The sequence below is a fragment of the Herpailurus yagouaroundi genome, unplaced genomic scaffold (assembly GCF_014898765.1).
Source record: "Herpailurus yagouaroundi ecotype Mexico unplaced genomic scaffold, PumYag 220, whole genome shotgun sequence".
NCBI lineage: Eukaryota > Metazoa > Chordata > Mammalia > Carnivora > Felidae > Herpailurus > Herpailurus yagouaroundi.
The window spans coordinates 9933183-9939227 of NW_024412451.1; the positions used below are offsets into that span (position 1 = coordinate 9933183).

A 6045-nucleotide genomic window follows, 5' to 3' on the forward strand; every position below is an offset into this window, starting at 1 on the left:
GGGCCCAGCTGCTTCAGCACCGGCATCTGCGGGGTAGGGCCGGGTCAGCGCTGCCTCCTCCGGGAGCGAGTGAGCGAGCGAGGCCGCGTTCCCACCCTGGGCCTAAGGCAGCGAGCGGTTCAAAGGAGGGATTACTTCCATTTGACAGGTGGGGAAACAGCGGCTCCCGGAGGCCCGAGGTCGCAGACCCCAATGGAGGTTGGCCCGCGACCACCACGCCATGCTGATTCCACTAATTACTAATATTCGAGTCTCCCTACAGGCCCGGCAACAGTGCTTCACCGACTCTTCCGAGTGTTTCCTAAACTTGACGGAGAAACTCCGGCTTCTGCCCGACAGAGATTCCCAGGCCCCTTCCCTGAAGGCGGGATGACTTTGTCCATGGAGGGGAGGGACGCCGGCACAGTGCCTGGGACCCACCACACTTGGAGAGGCCTAAGAGAATGTTAAAAATGTTTTAATCTATTTTAAAACGTGTGGGAAAGATTTGCCTTTACACCAACACAGCTATAAAATATAAATTAATATATGTCCACGAGACCTTTGCCTAGGGCACAAGCAAGTCCCAATGCAGGCCTGCCTGGAAACTCAAATTTAGGTCTAAGGTGGGCCTGGGAATCTGTATACTTGCACAGCATTTTATCATGAGTATTTGATTCCGAAAGAGACAATATGATGTCTTACTTTTTGCAAATTTCTCTAAAAATGAGCAAGAACAGTGCAAATTTGAAGCTGGCTGCTTGTGCACTACAGGAATAGCTGTGTTACTACCTCGTGGCTCCCCTGGGCTCTATGGTACCTGGAAATGCCTGCCAACCTTTGCCCACATCCTGGAACTTGGCTGTTTTTATGGAACTTTTGGGAGGGGCTTTGATGACCTTGTACTTTTGTTTTTAACAGTCACTGTTATCATCATCATCATAATAAAAAAATCGCCTTTCTGTTTGAATTGAAGCACCACCCTTTGCCAGCTGTATGAGTGAGATAAATTATGTGATTTCTCTATGTCTGTTTCCTCTCTATAAAATGGATAAGGGGTGCCTGGGTGGCTCAGTCAGTTAAGCGTCCGACTTCAGCTCAGGTCATGATCTCACAGTTCGTGAGTTTGAGCCCCGCGTCGGGTTCTGTGCTGACAGCTCAGAGCCTGGAGCCTGCTTCAGATTCTATGTCTCCCTCTCTCTCTGCTCCTGCCCCGCTCATGCTCTGTCTCTCCTTCAAAAATAAATAAAAAAACATTTAAAAAAAATGGATAAAATAACACCACCTTCCTTGAAGGGCATGTAGAAAAATCTCAACTAAAGAAAACTGTACTTGTAATAGTGCCAGCCAATTGGTGGTGCCAGTTGTTGGGGGTGGGGGGGGTGGGGAGGAGGATGTGTCCCCAAATAACTAGAACACAATTTAGATTTGATAAAACCCTATGAAGAAGGTAAAGCAGTCAGCACTATTCTTTCAGTAACTAGCACTCTGGGAAACATCACTGAAAATGCAGAGAAAAATTAAAGCTAAAAGGATTTAAAATAACCATGGCTGGATGTGTTCTGAGGATTGTCCTTTACCCCACCCCAACACACACGCACGTGCTCGCGCGCGCGCATGCACACACACACACACACACTTTACGTTTATTTCCCTGGAAAAACCAGTCTTGATTTTATCACCTCTGTAGTGTTTCTCAAACTCCTCTGACCTCACCTAGATGAGTAAATATATTCTAATTATAACCTGGCACGTAATGGCCTTTCCTCCCCACCACTCCCCCAATAAAAGGGAACAAACATTGGATGAAACAAGACTTACAAGCTAAGGCACTCAGATGTTTTCAATCCTAATCTATTTTATTTGTTTTAAACGCTGACTTTTTCTCATTAATGAATTTCAATCCACAGTGTAAAATGAAAAGAATCTGCTCCCAGAGCTAGTGGGTGCCCATCATTACTGTGGAGTGAGCTGCAGGTGAAAAGAACACCGAATGGGGCGCCTGGGTGGCTCCGTCAGTTGAGCGTCCGACTTCGGCTGGGGTCATGATCTCGCGGTTGGTGGGTTCAAGCCCTGTGTCGGGCTCTGAGCTGACAGTTCGGAGCCTGGGGCCTGCTTCAGATTCTCTGTCTCCCTCTCTTTCTGCCTCTCTCCCACTCAGGCTCTCTGTCTCTGTCTCTGTCTCAAAAATTAAATTTAAAAAAAAAAAAAAAGATCACAGCTCAGCCAACCGCCCAGGTTTCGGTCTGGCTGTGTGGTGTGTGTGGCCTTGGGCAGGTTACTTAACCTTTCTGACCTCATTTCCTCCTAAAAAAAAAAAAGAAAATAAAAGGAACCTAGGGGCATAGGGTGTTCCCATAACACGTCACAGTCCCTTTGCAAGAACTGGTGAGATGTTGCCAATAAAGTCTGGGCACAGGACCCAACACACACAGCCAAAGCAGAAGTTCAGTAAATGTTGAGTGGCCACCTTAGATCATTCTCCCGAGTCCCAGAGAAGGACACACTCACAGAGGGAAAGAGACTTGCCCAAGGTCACAAAACCAGCTCTGTGGGACTCCGGAGCCCAGACTTACCACTTCCACTGTCTGCTGCTTCTTGAACTGACCCCTCCCTGGGCAGCTCTCAGCCGCTGGCTCTTCACCCTGCCCACGCCCTAGCTTGTCCCTCATGCCACCCTTCTGTGGCTCTCCCAGGCCACGTTACCACCATTTTCCCAGTGCCTGGCCAAACACACCTTTCCGTGGGGCCCTGAACTACCTTCCTCAACCTTAAATCTCAGTTTACTCCACTGAAAAAGGGGAGTCGGAAAGCCTGTTTGCTAGGCGTACTTGAAAAGTATATTCATGATGCTGATATTGTATTTCCTAAGTCCTTATTCTGGGCCAGGTGGGGGCCTAAATGGTTTACTCAAATAAACAAACTCATTCAATCCTCAGAACAACCCAGTGAGGGGGGGGAGACCCTTATTTTACAGATGTGGTGGCTGAGGCACAGAGAGAGGGAGTAACTTGCCCGGAGTCACAGGGCAACAAATGTGGGGGGCCTGGTTTGGACACCAGGCAGAGTCTAAACTTGAGAGTCTAAAGATGGCCACCCTGTTGCCCACAGACCCCTTTGGATGGGGCGGGTGGGTGTGTTATCCCCATGGAAAAAACAACGTCCGGAGATGCTCTAAAGTCCCGGGATTTCCTGCACCCTTGACCATATCTATTTGCTTTGCTTTTTTTTTTTTTTTTTTTTTCCATTCCAGACTGAGCGCAATGAATTAGAAATCATTTTCGAGCGCGGCCTCTTGGTGCTAGCTCTGAGGGCCTCGGGTAAGTGGCTCCAGCCTCGGTGTCCTCTTAAATAGAAGGCTCTAGTCTCCTTCTAGCAGAGCTGAGTGCTCGACACAATGAGATCACGCTCGGAAAAACTCCGTCAGCCGGCCAGGGCTCGTACAGAGCGCTGTTGTTTGGCGGAGTGCTGGCGCAAGGGTGAGAGCCCGGGGGGCCCTGGCCCCGCGACTCGGCTGGGCCGCCCTCCTCCCGCCTCCCTGCGCCCCTGCAGGGCCGCAGCTGCAGCTGCAGGAGAGGAGGGCACAGCTGGTTCACCTCCGTCCCCTCCAGCCCCAGCCCCGCCAAGACGGAAATAACCGCCCGCTCCAGACCCGGCCCGACCGGTTCTCGGCTCTGGGGGAGAGGTGGCCAGGCGGGTGGGGCCGAGGCGGGGCCGGGTCCGCGGGTGGGAGACCTCCCCCCCCCCCCCCCCCCCCCCCACCTTGGGCTCGCCGCGCTTGCTGGGGCCACGTGGCTGCCGCCTGCGGTCCCTTCCCGCGTCTTGTCCCGCGTGCCCCCCGGACCTGAGCCGGGGCCCTGGGACCCCGGCTCCCCGCTGCCCCTTACCTCGTGGCCCTCGCGGAGTGGGGCAGGCGCGCTCTCGGGCTCCGACTGGGACGCCCCTCTCCTTGGTTCGGAGCCCGCCTCTGCCTCCGAGTCCCAAGTCCGATCCTTCTTCCTTTTTCCTCCGGGCGGATCACACCTGGCAAAGTGTCATGCGGGACCTGGAGGGGGGGTCCAGGACCCAGGCGTCCTCCTCCTCAGGACCCCTCCTCTCTCAGGTTCCAGGGGTCCTGCCTCCTACCTCTCTTACTCCTCAGATCCAGGAGTCCCAGGTCCCACCCCAACCCCCACCCCCGACCCTGGGGTCCAGGCCGCTGACCCTCCCTGCCTCAGACCCAAGGAGTCCGGGCCCCCACCCCTGGCAGGCCCTGGCCTCGGGTCCCTTCTTACCTGCACCGGGGACCGAAGTGTCAGCCCCTCTCGGGGGGCCATGGTAGGAGCCCAAACGGGCCGCGAAGTCACTGCCCAGTCCAGCCCAGTCCCTCTGGGGCAGAGAGGGTTAAGGCCCAGGCCCCTCCCCGCCTTCCTTATCCCCCAAAAGTTTTGCCTCTAGGATTTAAAGGACTAGAAAGCGGTGGTGGAAAAGCAGAGGCCTCCGGGCGCTGAGTGTGGGGGCGGGCCTGGGCCGGACCGGGTGCGCACAGAGGACACGCAGAAGGGGTGGGGGGATGGACAGGGCGCGCCCCCCTCCCAGCCCAGCCCCTCCTCCTGCCCAGCTTGGAATTTCCTGAAACTGGGGAAGTCTGGCTGTTTAGAAGAGTAATTTCTTCCAGATTGCAGCTGTTGGAGGAGTGTCTGTGGTGTGTGTGTGTGTGTGTGTGTGTGTGTGTGTAGAGGGAGGGCAGGAGAGAGGGAGGGAGAGGGAGGGAGAAGGAAAGAGAATGTGAGAGAATGAAACAGACAAGGTCCCTGAGCCCGCAGGAGCAGCTCTGACCCTGCTTTGGAGAGTTTCCTGGGCGAATGTCCCTGCCTGACACTGCTCACGGAAAGATCATTCCATGACTCTGAACATTTGCACCTTTTGGTGACAAGAGGAGTCTCAGATTTGAATGTTGGGAAGATCCCCCCCCCCCCCCCCAGGAGGCACGAGGGAGGGCCTTCCCAGGAGAGTGGAGTCCCCAGAGAGGAGGCTGGTTGGGAGGAGGCCCAGGGAGGAGGCTGTCTTAGTTGTGAGCTGGGGCTGGCGAAGAGAGTCAATGTCACAGGTAACAAGGAAGTGAAGCTTGAACAAAGCCTCCAAGGAGGGGCCGGATGTAGAGCCGAGGAGAAGAGGAAGAGCACTCAGAGCAGGCTGGGAGCCCAGGTGAGCAGAGGAGGACCACAGGCAAAGAGCACTCTCTAAAATGCAGAGATCAGCTCAAACGCCACTGGGAGCTTAGATTTTTGTCCTGGAGCCTGGGGTACTGAAGGGGTACCCCAGGATAGGATAGCAGGGTCGGATCCAGGGATTAGAAAGTTCCTGGAGGGTGGATGCCGGGTGGCTCAGTCCGTTGAGCATCCCTCTTTGGCTCAGGTCATGATCTCACAGTTTGTGAGTTTGAGCCTGGCGGCGTGCTGACAGCTCACAGCCTGCTTGGGATTCTCTCTCCCTCTCTCTCTGTCTTTCCCAATTTTCATGCTCTCTCTCTCAAAAGAAATAAACTTAAAAATAAATAAAATAAAATTGCAGTCCTTAAAGCTCCCCGTCCCTTTGCCCTGCTTAAAAAAAATGAAAGAAAGAAAGAAAGAAAGAGGAAAGTTCCCTCTGGGAGTCACAAGAGGAATGCTGCATTTCAAATCCAGCATTTTAGGGTGGATTTAGGGTGGATGGGGGGGGGGGTTTACACAAAACTCAGTAACCAAGATAAATAATATAATTAAATATAGATTTTTAGCAAACACTTTTATTGGCGTTAAATCCACACCACATTAAAGGAACTATTTAAAAGTGATGTCTGGTACATCCCCAGTGTTATACAACCACCACCTCTGTCCAGCTCCAAACCATTTTCATCACCCTCTAAAGGAAGCCCCTTATCCCTAAGCCAGTCCCTCCCTATTTCCCCACCTGCAGCTCCTACAGCCACCAGTCTGCTTTCTGTCTCTCTGGATTTGCTTGTTGAGGACGTCTCACAGACACTGAATCCTATGCTGGGTGGCCTTCTGTGTTCCACTTCTCTCACTGAGCATAGTGTCCTCAAGG

At 53.3% G+C, this 6045-nt stretch overlaps 1 long non-coding RNA gene across 3 annotated transcripts; it reads right to left on the minus strand.

Annotated features, from left to right (window-relative positions):
* On the minus strand, nt 1-4595 carry LOC121018858 (uncharacterized). Of its 3 annotated transcripts, none has more exons than XR_005785341.1 (3): nt 4254-4595; nt 3867-4002; nt 1-102 (listed from the first exon to the last, which is right to left on the minus strand). It is a non-coding gene; the product is annotated as an uncharacterized LOC121018858 (long non-coding RNA). The 3 variants fall into 3 exon arrangements; XR_005785339.1 differs by having other exon boundaries at nt 1-26; nt 4254-4591; XR_005785340.1 differs by having other exon boundaries at nt 7-435.
* Nucleotides 4596-6045: the final 1450 nt, after the last annotated feature.